Source organism: Misgurnus anguillicaudatus, chromosome 2 (assembly GCF_027580225.2).
Source record: "Misgurnus anguillicaudatus chromosome 2, ASM2758022v2, whole genome shotgun sequence".
NCBI lineage: Eukaryota > Metazoa > Chordata > Actinopteri > Cypriniformes > Cobitidae > Misgurnus > Misgurnus anguillicaudatus.
This window is the reverse complement of record NC_073338.2, coordinates 4,672,894-4,687,069: the sequence shown is the minus strand read 5'-3', so window position 1 is coordinate 4,687,069 and position 14,176 is coordinate 4,672,894. Positions and strand designations below refer to the sequence as shown.

At 36.3% G+C, this 14,176-nt stretch overlaps 2 long non-coding RNA genes across 3 annotated transcripts; one reads left to right on the top strand and one right to left on the bottom strand.

Annotated features, from left to right (window-relative positions):
- The first annotated feature begins 391 nt into the window (after window positions 1-391).
- On the top strand, window positions 392-1,994 carry LOC141367212 (uncharacterized). Its single transcript, XR_012371450.1, has 3 exons — window positions 392-917; window positions 1,239-1,375; window positions 1,695-1,994. It is a non-coding gene; the product is annotated as an uncharacterized lncRNA (long non-coding RNA).
- Window positions 1,471-3,592, bottom strand: LOC129449267 (uncharacterized). 2 transcript variants are annotated; one of them, XR_012371443.1, is made up of 5 exons: window positions 3,020-3,592; window positions 2,409-2,491; window positions 2,180-2,311; window positions 1,991-2,091; window positions 1,471-1,880 (listed from the first exon to the last, which is right to left on the bottom strand). It is a non-coding gene; the product is annotated as an uncharacterized lncRNA (long non-coding RNA). The 2 variants fall into 2 exon arrangements; XR_012371442.1 differs by having other exon boundaries at window positions 1,471-2,091.
- Between the last annotated feature and the right edge of the window lie 10,584 nt (window positions 3,593-14,176).

Sequence of the window (14,176 nt, the reverse complement as noted above, 5' to 3'; positions counted from 1 at the left end):
TTGTCCAGTACAGCATTAAGGTGTCAAGCGCCCTCTAGGGGTGGCATATCAACATATAATACATGACACACATTGAATTTAAAATCTACGTGTATACGTCAAACTTCTTAGTTTTAATATGAGTTAAGTTCATTTTGTTTTAATTTATTTGAAAGTATATTATGCATTGAACATTATATAACACAATCTCACCGACTTTAAACGATATGATTACAAACAGAGGAAATTTAACATAAGAATCACAAAATAACCAAAAATCGTCTTCCTCGGGATAAACTTAACCTCTTGTATGAGTGACAGCACTAACGAATGTTTTTACTAGACTAAAATTAGATTAAATTGAGCGCAAATCAATATCCCTGCTAAAAAAAAAACATTGAGACTAGTCTTAAAGAGCACCAATTATGCTAATAAATTGGCACGTTAGCACGTAAATGCAGTATCCCATAGTACATACATGTTATTAAAACTTGAACTAATGCATTGTGAGTCTTATAAATTGCTTACATACCTCACCGATTTCCCACTGTCTGAAAAACGCTCGGTTTAGTTCCTGTCTCCGCCTCCCAAAATGTCTAGTGTAATCGGATTGGTCAGATGACTACTCAACTGTTATTGGTCAGCTGGGTTCGTCGTGTGTTTGAAAGGTTACGCCCCTGACTACGTGTGGGTTGACACACCGGTTCTGACTGAGAGTCACAGCCTCAGAGGCAACGTAAACAAGCGTTATATTTCTCTATAAACGATGGTGTCTGTACTGCCTTACCACTTCGAGCTCGATCCAGAGAGTTCAGAAGGCCGTTACGATATAAACGATCTCCGTCAATGAATGCGATTGGATTTAACTTTTTTAGGTGTCCTTAGCTCTGCCAGAATGCTAAACGAAGACGAAAATGTGTTGCAAAGACATCCAAAAGGTAATTATAACGTACTACATAACTATATGGAAACACCAAATGTAGCACATAGAAAGTATTTGTTGAAATGATTATTAAACGATTTCACTTGGTAATTTCTACATTATTTTACTATAGTAAAATGTATTATAAAAGACTGTTTACATACTCTATTACTGTGCAAACTATATGGAAACACCAAATGTAGCACATAGAAAGTATTTGTTGAAATGATTATAAAACGATTTCACTTGGTAATTTCTACATTATTTTACTATAGTAAACTTCATTATAAAATACTGCTTACATACTATTTTACTGTGCTATGTTTTTACTTATTAGGTTTTAAGGAGAATGCAACAGGTTCCAGGGCCTCTTACCTGCGTGATTCATCATCCAGGTTTTGCACAAATTGTCTAAATCCCTACACACAGAACATTTATTGTACCGACTATAAGCCTTTGAGGCGCAGGACTAGAGTAAGTTTTATTACATTTTTAAACCAATAACACTAAAGTATTATTATAGTAACAAAGTACCCAAAAGAACAAAAGATGTAACTTTAAAGAAAATATAGTAGTCAGTCAAAAGTTTATTTATTACAAATATATATTTAACTGTTAAACAATATACAAATAAACATACTTTAGTAACCATATTGTGCTCTTCTTTCAAAAAATTGTTCAATTCACTTCTTACAGCTATCTATTCAGATAAATGGCATATCAAAGCTTTGTCAGCTGGTGCTATCTAAGACGACACTTTAGGGTTATCATCCTGTCGTGTGTTGTTCTCCAGATATGCTTGGAGCTTCCTGATCGGAATGTTGGCTTCCGACGACCCCTGCACTGAAGATGGCATGCAATCACGTCCTCCTTTGAAGGTCTCTCAAACTGTGATGCCAGGTCCATTGGAATCGGGGTTTCCTTCAGCTTATCTTCAAATACCTCATCAAACACAAGCCTGATCACATCATCCACATAACTGTACAAATATTGCAGTCAATAAATCTTTTGTTTTGATAATTTATTTCCCTGCTTCATACATTAAGTTTTTAATTATGAATGTATTTGAAATAAAACATTACTGCTTACAGTATGTCACTTGTGTGTTTTGGGAACATAGCCTTGTACTTTCCCTCTCCTGCTTTTGTTATGGCTTGGTGACATTGTAATGGATGGCTGCAAGGTACAACCTGTAAAAATATAAATATGCAATTCATTTATTCTAAAAGTAAATACTACTTTACTTTATTTAACACAGTTACTAAAATACCTAAATACCTGCACAGCATTCCAATAAATGGGAAAGTCACATTTTTTGCTGCAAATCTGAAATCTCAGGCTACGGACGGCAAAGGCATCCACTGATGATGGTGATTGAAACATTGTGAAACGATGCTACTGCCTGGGTTCCTATGATTATGCAGAGAAAAAAACTTTGTCATCATCAGTTATACATTTAAGACTGGTAGTGGTTTCACTAGCTAAATACATCATATGTGTTACACACCTTTGCTCCTCATATGCCTTGTACTGTGTGTAATGATGTTGCATGTTTGCATACAGTGTAGAAGGATGTGTCCAGCTGCGAATCTAGGATATAGAAAAATAAAACAAACATTTATTCAGTCAAATAGACATATTATAACAATAGAGTACAACGATTATAAATCGTTAGACTATTCATTAAAACGTTAATGTATTACATGTTACATGGCCCAACAGTAGCAACACACATTACGTGTTTACTTCGTTTCAAAATCTAAGAAAAACAACAGTAAAATACATATCACGTTAAACAAATCATCTGTACTTCGAGTTTCTTGAGTTTGATCATGAGAACAAACTTTACCGGTAACAGTTAAGCTGGAACAGCTTAGCAAGTTTGTAAACACGTCTAAATAAACATCGATAAAAACGATAGTCTGCATAATTCAACACACACGTGTGTAAATATGGTACGTTGTTTATGAAATACATTTTTACAACACAAAACAATTAGCTTGCAAGCTTAGCTCTACACATAGATATATATCTGAGCTCTACAAGCACATAATGTTAAGCTCCGGTTACAGGTAACGTAACTTACAGTAAAGGCAAATAATAAACATGAATACTTACAGCCTGTGATCCAGAAGTGCACGGTAATCCAACTTTCAGGAGGAGACGTCGCGCAGCTTTGGTTCATGAGAAGCAGTTATTGTGAAAACTCCGTGAACAACTTCTGACTGGATTTTTCCGGAACCGTATTAAACATGATGTCCTCTGTGTTAGTCCATAAAGTGCTATTTTGCCCTTGCATCTAAAGAGACAGCGTCTACTCGAGAGATTTAATCGCTTAAACAATGAAACAAGAGTTTGCAAACAGGGTCAAAGCAGGGACTCCCAACCTCCGCCATTTTAGCTCTCTTCTGACTCAGCGCTCTCCACCCCCGTCTTTGAGGGCGTACCCAAGCCAAGCAGAGAGGGCTGAACTATGATAATGTTGGTCTTATCTACGTCACCAATCCCAGGAAGTAAACTGTTGCCTACAATCCGAGTGTTTTTTGTAGTCCTCGAACGTTAGAGACGATAACTCGCGTCATCGTTTTCTTTGAGGTATGTACTTTTTGAATATCGTTAGCATGTACTAATACACACTTACACACAAAAGGATGTTTAAAAACGTGTATCTCATAATAGGTGCTCTTTAAACTAGCAGAGTAACATCCGAACAATAAAATGTTCCTCTGGGTGGCCTATAGAGGGCAGCAGATAACACAATACATCACTTACAGAACACAAAAAAACCTACATTCTGGGTTAAAAGAAATACTGCTTTTTAATTTATACATATACATCTGGACAGAACCCACCGCTGGGTTAAAATTGACTGTGTGCTATAACCCATGGTTGCATAATAACAACCCAACCCAGCATGGGTTAAAATAACACAGACATTTTGGATTGTCACAGTGTAGGATTGGAGTTATTTTAGGGGTCATTGTTTTAATATTGATTTTTTTTTGTTTGTTTTATTTCTTATTTTGAATATAATTTATAACAGAATTTGTCAGTGTTTTTGTCCACTATGATTTTGGACACCACTTAAAATGGATGTTCCCTCAAATAGTGCACTATTTAAGGGTATATGGAGCTATTTCGGACACAGCCAACGTTTAAAATAAGTAACGTGAAGGTATTCAGTTAAGCATTAATGTTACAAATTATTAAGTTACACCAAAACATTTTAAGTGTTTAGTAACATTGAAAGAGCTTGACATTAATGAGAACATTATTTCAAAGGCTGTTCTAAAAATATATGCAATATACACAAAATGTAGGCACTATATGAAAAATAACTGTAAATATATTTATATTTAGTTAACAAATGAAATAATGAATGAAAAACAAACAAACAATAAAACCATTCTAATGGTTTTATTGGGAATTTTATTGGTTCTAATGGAATATGGCCCAAAACACACTACAGTGTAGTGGTTTTAATGGTAAAAGCTAATGGTTCCTGGTGGTATTTTAATGGAAACCATTTTCTGTAATGGTTTTATTGTTTTTTCAGCAGGGTGATCTGTTTTTATTGTGTACCGTAGACTAGTTTTATTATAGTAAATAATGCGAACATCTACAACAATCAGACATAAAGCAACAAACATTTACACAAGTATATTAAAGTGGCACCAGAAAAATCATTTCCAGTCTTCTCGCAACAATATAAGTGTATTGTTTCTTTTTAAAAGTGTCGGTTCTGATCCACCCACACCTGTCTTCCTCGACCCACGACTCACTCCTGTACCATCAGGAACAAACATTTCCACTGTAACCATAGCAACAGCATCACATGGACATTTACAACCTGCACGGCATTCGGAGCGTTTGGTTACTTCTAACAACTCTCAGACTGCTACAGATCTCTCTTTTGATGAAGGAAACACACAGTTGTTAATAAAATGATCACCATGAAAACAAAGCTGTTATGTTGTTTCTGCATCTCAGTTGGGAATTGTTAGCGCATTAGGGCATTTCTAGGCAAAGGCAAACTAGATGGTCGTCTAGGGCGCCACCAGCTGCAGGGGGCGCAAAAGTGCGCATATTACATACAGATTCACTGACTTGAGTGAAAAATGAGCACTGCAACAAAATTAAAGATAAACTCTGATTCTTAACACATTAACACAGAATGGACAGCTAAATATTTCACCAGCATCAGACAGAAGGTGATATGTAAATAACTCCCGTGATGTCATCTGTTTTGGTTAGTGACAGATTTCATAATGACGATGCAAACAGTATTGGGTTTCAAATATTAAACAAGTAATGTGAAAGAATGGTTAAATGCTTTAATTGGACTAAAAACAAAAACAAAAACATGGAAGCGTGAGTAGAAACAAATGACAAATATAAAATGAGTTTTATGTTGACTGTCAGCTCATGAGCCCATTCAGTGTTATTTCTGTTTTCCTCAGTTCTGATTCATGATTCATTGTCTGGTGAGTCATTGACTTAATAAATATACTGTTCACACACACACACACACACACACACACACACACACACACACACACACACACACAGAGAGAGAGAGAGAGAGAGAGAGAGAGAGAGAGAGAGAGAGAGAGAGAGAGACAGAGAGAGAGAGAGAGAGAGTGCTTTGTGTAAAAATAGCCCTCTGCTCCAGCAGCATTACACGCACCTTACTGAATCTGAACATTGTGTTTCATGGTGTTAATGTTACTTGCTGATCGGACACATTAAGGAGTGTTAGAGCGACTGATACCAAATCAGTTCACCAAATATGTTGATACACGGACTAGAGACACACACACACACACACACACAAACATCCACCCATGCTCCACACTTCACCTCATGTCACATCTTCATTCCTCTGGGGTTTCACCTGATCGACTGGTTTAACACCAGAGAGACTGTAAACACACAGCTTGTGCATTATCAGTGTGACGCAGGCAGGAGAGACTGATCTTCATCAATCCTGCAGTTACACTCAACACACAAACAACACATGGGGACTTTCCATAGACACAATGACTTTTATTCTGTACAAACTTACCTCTAACCTAACTCCTAAACCTAAACCTCATAAAAAAAACTTTCTGCATTTTAACAATTTCAGAGAAACATTTAGTTTCATTTATAAGCTTGTTTCCTCAAGATCAAGAGATATCCCCACATGGTCAACAAAATTCTGGTTTCCATGTTTTGTGGGGACATTTGATAGACATAATGCATTTTATACCGTACAAACTGTATATTCTATTTCCCTTACCTACCCCTTTCCCTAACCCCAACCATCACAGAAAACCCTTTTCCTACTTCACATTTTCAAGAAACATCATTTTGTTTGATTTATAAGCTTGTTTCCTCAAAGGTCACAAAAATACTGGTATTCCTATCTTTATGGGGACAATTGGTCCCCACAACGTGATAATTACCAGCTGGGTGATTCTCACGAAACCATTGAAACACCACGGCACTAATGATTTTAGCTTTAAAATGTGTAATATAGTAACATTAAAAAGCATCAGAATTAACACAATACTGTGTTCTACCTTGCACAATGTGTGATTTCATCATAAGAATTTATAATTGTAAATTTTATCTCATTTTCTGCTGAAATTCTCATTACCGCAATGTGTCCGGCAGTGTTTGAACATGCGTTATGTTGTAATTTAATCAAATTAACACAAAAATATTAAGAAAAAAAATAAATGGATTTTTTGCTAGATTACTTTAGATGACAGAAAAAATATTTACTGAATATTCATGTATAATAATAATAATGAAGAAAAATTAGGAAAATGATGTGTCCATGCCTGATGTTCTCATCCTCCGCAACACTTTTTGAGAACAGTTTAAGCACACATACAGAATTTTAATTAAGTTTGATTTTGAGTGACCAAGCACATGGACCAGTTACTTCAAGATGGCTACCAGGTAAGATCATTTTTTACAGTTAATTTGAAATATTGTCTTGTCAGAATGCTTACACGACATTTTGATTATCATTACCGCAACAGATGCTTATTAAATGTTAATTTAATTAATAGAAGCATAATACTTTGATTTTAAATGCATGTGCAGAATCTACAAATTATGTTCTTTCAGGTTTGTCATGTCATTTTGAAAATATGTCAGTGTTGATGTTTTCTGACGGTTGCGGTAATGAGATTTTTTAGGATAAATTTTTTAAATTATGTTACAAAAAGTGTTAAATGATAAGTAAAAGTTTTTTAATTAATGTTCCCATTTACTCCAGACTTTGTTTTTCAATGTCTGGTGGGAAAAAAGTAAATTTAAGCAATTTTTACATTTTCATGCTTGACATTTTTAAAACCAAGTTTTAGTGAGAAGCACCCAGGTACACACACACACACACACACACACACACACACACACACACACACACACACACACACACACACACACACACACACACACACACACACACATTCTGGTTTCCATGTTTTGTGGGGACATTCCATAGACGTAATGCATTTTATACTGTACAAACTGTATATTCTATTCCCCTTACCTACCCCATCCCCTAACCCCAACCATCACAGAAAACCCTTTTCCTACTTCACATTTTCAAGAAACATCATTCTGTTTGATTTATAAGCTTGTTTCCTCATGGGGACATCAAAATGTCCCCACAAGGTCACAAAAACAATGGTGTTCCTATCTTTGTGGGGACAATTGGTCCCCACAACGTGATAATTACCAGGTACACACACACACACACACACACACACGCGCACACTTTAGTTTAGAATTGGCAAGTATGAAAATGAGTGTTGTGTGGTAACATATGAGAACTGTGTGTTTTAAATATTAAGGTATTAATCAGCGGTTAAACATTGACAGCAACTTGTTCTCCCACAATACATCATTAACATTAATTGCTTTCTCAGAAAAAAATATTTGCATGATCGTAATTATTGTGGTGACATTACCTGAGAGGCAGTTTTATCTAATCTAAAATTAAACATAAAATGCATGTGAGGATGAGAGTAAATTATTTCCAATAACATCATCTTTAGACAATATTGTGTCTATGATATTCTGGGATTTTTCCATTCACAATCATATATGTGTTTTGAGGATCATTCATGTCTGTTAGGAAGTTAGAAGGTACCCACTGAAGTTTAATACTAAGGGGTATAGGTTTGTTTCAATCACAGTAATAACAATGAAAACACTAATCCATCTTTATAAACAGAATTATCCTGAAACACAAGAAGGAATCACTTATAGTCACTCGCAGTGTGATATTTCAGGTTCATTTTGAAAAGTCAATCGCTGTGGAAAGCATATCTCTCAGATCATTGCTTCATCAATCAAGTCTCTTTTCTAATTTTACAATCAGATGAACCATTTTAATAATGGGTCATTTTTTATGTCTGCTCAGCATCAGCATATTCAGAGTCCAAGGGTTAACAGTCAAATATTGGGAAATGTCAAAGGTTAGAGGCCAGGGAGTTGAGCCAATAATACTGATGGTGTTTGAATGCATTTGAATGTGACCATCAAACTGGGGTCAAGGGTCAGAAGCAGACTGAGATGTTTATAAAGCTTCACCTGCCATTATTACAGTTTTTTTCCATTGCTAAACAACAGTGGGCACAACTGGAGCTACATGTGCAAAACTCTAACTACAGTCTGCAATACCAAAAGTCACCTGAGCTAAACTGTGCATAACACCTGCAAAACTCACTTCAAGCAACACAACTCTTAACACATGACTCAAAACAGTTCAGTGCAGCCAAACACTAAACACAACCCTCAATGAGATAACACACACTGTCACTCACAACACACTGAGAGGAAAAACACTAACATCAAACACCAATACACAAAATACTAACTTTTTATCTTTACAGATTGAACAATTTCAGTGACTTCATACAAAGTAATGTTTTCTTCAAATAATTATTTATTTATTGATTGATTTATCACATGACTTATTGAACAGAACAATTCTTTAAGGTAAATTAAAAATTAGCAGTTTGCTTCAATAGTCTGTAGTAATTTATGGAATTACAGTAATGAGAAAAAAAGTAGAAACTAAAAGTACATATTGTAATTCAAACAAATAAATGAGGGGCTAATGCTGCCTCTCTCTAGCATCAGGCCACTACCTGCCACCCTTCTCCCTCCACAAACCCGTCTTCCTTGTTCCATTTCCAAAACTTGTCTTTCTGAGCTCTACCTATCATATTTATATAAAAAGTAATATTTTTATATATATATATATGAAATTGGAATTTATATTTATATAAAATTGCAATCAGCAGTGTTTGAAAGGCACAAGGCTGAAATCAATTGTGTTTTGAATGTGTGGTTCACAGTTTTGACAGCAGTGTGTTAGCATTTGAACAAAGTGCTGTAAATCCACAGTGTTGTGCAGGTTGTGTTTAAAGTCATGGGATAAGTGTGTAAAGTTTTGAAAACTGTGTTTAACCAATGAAAAACCAACTAGAGTTTGGTCCACATGAACCGCTGCTGTGCAGACTGTAGTTAGAGTTTTGCACATGTGACTCCAGTTGTGCCCACTGGCGTTTAGCAATCGAAAAAACCTGTAAATGATACATATGACACAGTCAAAATCATAAAAGCACATTTCAAAAAATGCAATAAATAAAAAATGACTAGCATAAAATATTTTGGAAAGTCTCTAATGTGCTACCACACTCTTCGAAACCATCAGAATACCAAGGCAACCACCCAAATCATCCTAGCAACCAGCTTAAATCCTAGCAACTGGCCTGAATTCCTTAGCAACCACCCAAATCATTCTAGCAACCAGTTTGAATGCTATAGCAACCACCCAAATCATCCTAGCAACCAGCCTGAATCCTATCAACCAGCCTAAATACCATAGCAACCACCCACAATTATTCTAGCAAGCAGCCCGAATCCTAGCAACTAGTCTAAATGTCATAGCAACCACCCAAATCATCATAGCAAGCAGGCTAAATAACATAGCAACCACCTAATCATTCTAGCAACCAGCCCGAATCCTAGCAACCAGTCTGAATGCCCTAGCAACCACCCAAATCATCCTAGCAACCAGCCTGAATCCTAGCGACCCGCCTAAATACCATAGCTACCACCCAAAATTATTCTAGCAACCAGCTAAAATCCTAGCAACCACCCTAAATACCATAGCAACCACCCAAATCATCCTAGCAACCAGCCTGAATCAAGATCCGCATATATAAACACATAGCAGCTGTAAAATGTTTTGTCTCACATACACCTGTGACTCTTCCTGTGACTGTTTGTGGCTCTTTGTTTTATGTGGGTCAGTGTGTGTGTGTGTGTGTGTGTGTGTGTGTGTGTGTGTGTGTGTGTGTGTGTGTGTGTGTGTGTGTGTGTGTGTGTGTGTGTGAGTGTGTGAGTGTGTGAGTGTGTGTGTGTGTGTGTGTGTGTGTGTGTGTGACTTTTGATATTTAGGCTGGTTGTTAGGATGCTTTGGGTGGCTGCTATGGTATTCAGACTGGTTACATACAACATGTATTTTTCTTATACACATCATCACTTCATTTACACTTAAAGTCACCATTAAATGGAAGTAGCGATTGTCTTATTTTCCCGGTGGTGACGTATATCCGTGTGAAAACAGCTTCTGAAATGAAATAAGGCAGGGCTGGACTTGAATGTGTCCATAGAGAACTGATTGGATCATTTGAAGTCATGTTGTTAATCGCTGCAATCTTTTCCTGGACCCCACCCACCTGCCATACCATATGACCAGAAGTAAAGAAAGATCGTTTCAAGGAGGGGAGGAGATTTGCATTTTTGATTAAAGATTATGAGGACACATGAATTTAAAAAAAAAATAATGAAATCATTTGTAAAAAAACAACAACACAATATTCTTAAACAAATTAAAGTTTTTTATTTTAATTTCATTGCAACTTTAAATCAATATCTGGTAAGCGGACTGCTTATCATCTCTTACATGCAAAGAAAGCAAGAATATTTACACAAATTCAACACAAGCTTGACACGTTTAAAGCATCTTATGTTGTGTGTCCGTCTGCAAACATCTGCACAAATACATTATTTTGTGTATTCGCGCGGTGCGTCACACTCTTTTTTCCATGCACGCCCTTACAAAAATTTACCATGGTTAAAACCAAAGCACCATGGTAACTGTACTGTAGTAAAATCATGGTTCTGCTAATAGTAATCAATACATCAGACACAAGGCTACTACACTTTTACTACAAAAAACATGATTCATTTTCATAAGTCAGTCAGTTGAAAATACGTCGCTATTTCAAATAGAAATAGTGATACATTTTCCGCGCGTTTTCTGCCCTTATGGGATTAAATAATAATATAAATAATCTAAAATGTCCAAAAATTCAAATCAAAATACTAAAACTGTGTATATTGGCTATTGTGAATCATGTCTTAAGTGTATGAGGTTAGCTGTCTGTGTCTACACAACGAATACACAACAAGGATAAATAGGCCTAATAGCATTAACACACACACACACAAAACCTTATTATTTTATATCTGACCAAGTTTGTCTGTTTAATTATTCCTGCCCTAGACAACAGCTGCAGTCAATGTGTCTAGGGTCAGAGGTCAAGGGTTATGTCTGAGAGTGCTCTGAAGCTCTCTCATGTGTGATAAATAACAGGGTGCTCATGTCCTCTTAAATACAGACTACAAACACACAGATTTCATCTGATGGACAACATCAGGTGCCCCTTAAATTACAAAACACAAAAAAGAAATCGCATGACGCGCATCACATGGCTTAAAAAGTCTGAAACAAGCAATTCATAATAGAGAAGAGTTGATGCATATGGAGAAAATCAATGTTCAAGTGATGCATTGTGTATGTGATTCTTATATCAGCCTTCATTTACAACATGATGCTGATGGTCACATGACTGAGCTCACATGCATTCATTCAACATGACAAAACTCCCACAGCAGACGGTTGAGAGAATCTCTCACGTGCAAATGCTGACAGGCAGACAGGAAATGATTGTGTTTCTTCCTCTTCTTCTTCACTTCCTCTTCTCTAATAGCGTCATCAGCACAGGAAGTTGAGCATTGCGTGAAAGACAATCACAACTTACAAAAAGATGCAGCCATTTAATATCAGACTTCAAAGACATCATTTTAACAGTGAATAAATCAGTAAACGATCAACATTATTAACAATGAACATGTTGTGTAAGACAGGACTGTCTGTAAAATCAAGGCTCACAATCTGATATTACCAAGGTTTGATTTCACATATGACCAATATTAAAGATATCAAGGTTATATTTTCACAGAATGTTCTTTACATTGTGTAGGATGACTTTATAGAAAACAGTAAATCACACAAAGAAATGGGTTTTTACAGACAGGGTCGCACACATCAGAATCCATCAGCTATTTACAGAAAATATGATATTGTTATGGCCTTTAACATCCATGACAATGAGTACCAAATGACTAAAACCAAAAAATATATAAATATAGCTGCAAGCAGCAATACCGGGTCAAGCCAAAAAGTGCACATGAAGTAAAGTTGAGTTTGGATGATCAGTTTAAAGACCTAAGGAAACTTTGATCTATCTGATGATTTCAGATAAAAAAATGCAAAAGTAATCAAAATAAAATAATCTATGATCTTGCCCACTGCAGTTGTCCCCCTCTTATTGAGTAACTTGAAACACTAGATCTCTGAAGGAAAAATGTGGGTGCTGCTTGCTGTGGCAAATGTTGAGACACAAAATGTTACAAGTTTAATGAGTCAAAAGAACCCCACCCCATGTCTCTACGATGTTCTAATGCAGAGAAAAGCTCTTGCTAAATGGTTTGATATTCTCATTGGTTGCTAGGTATTGAATTAGCATTGACCAATGATTATACTCCACGCCATGAAAGGAGTAATCCACGTTGTAAAGCTGCAGTAGTTTTTAGCAAACATGTTCTATCTCAAAACCACTAGGTAGCACTATGATAAAATCGTGCATGCAACCTCAGGTCATGATCAAGCTACTTTTGTGACTAAACACTTTAGTTTAGCGAAGAAACAGTTTTATGACCATAGGGCATGCTTGATGTCAAAGGTTTTGTTCAATTATAATGCCAACTAATGGTGCAGGCAGGCATACCATTTTTTGTATGGCCTCTGCTCATACATCAGCCTATCAAATCACATTTCGTTGCGGAGTTATAACCATTTATGTCTCAAAAACACAAAAACTTAATGTAACTTTTGTTTTTTGCAATTTTTGGAAATTTCTGACGGAAATACTAACATAACGCCAATACAGTTTTTTGTTCAGAAGCTAATGCATTGTTTATCCTACGGTGGTTTTGAGTTGTGGAGATATTCACGCGTGTTTTTTAAGTCCTATTTTGCTGCATGCGCAGGACTAAGCGTAAGGCGTAACCTGGCATTGTTGGACTCGGCAACGATTCTAAACTCCAAGGAAGCAAGTTGCTTGAAAATACGTTGACCGCAGCCAAAGTTATAGGAATGTAAAACATTCGTCTGACAACTAGGTGGTGCTTCAATGAAACTGTGCACCCTCTGTTCCTGACTGCCATCACATGTACCATAAGTACATGCATAAGTTTGGCAAAGATACAGCCTCGTAAAATTAGTTGACGTGGTATCCACCTTATTTTCAAACGCGGAAGTAAGAGATGTGACGTATTTCCCTTCTTTGTGCAAGACGTCCGTTTCAATAGCCGTAATAAACATATTACCGTATTTTGCGGACTATAAGTCGCACTTTTTTATAGTTTGGCAGGTCCTGGAACTTAAGTTCAGGTGCGACTAAAATTATTTCATATGAACCAAGAGAAACCATTACCGTCTACAGCCGCGAAGGTCCGCTCTATGCTGCTCCTCTATTCATGTAATTCAATGGATTCAGTGATGCATAATGACGTCGGGATCTTTTTGAACTTGATTTGGCTTGTCTTGTTAGCCTATTCAGCCTCTCAGGTATGTTCTGTATGCTATTGTGTATCGTGTAAATAACGGGTTATGTTACTTTAACATGTAAGGACACCTATTCAGCCTGCTGTTCTATGATATCGTTTATTTAAACAACCTGCCTTTCCAGATTAAATGGCTGTTCTTTGTTTTGGATTTTGAGAAATAATTTTCCAAATAAACGCAACGTATAGTCCAGTGCGACTTATATAGATTTTTTCCTCTTCAAAATGCATTTTTGACTGATGCGACATATACTCCGGTGCGACTTATAGTCTGGAAAATACGGTAAA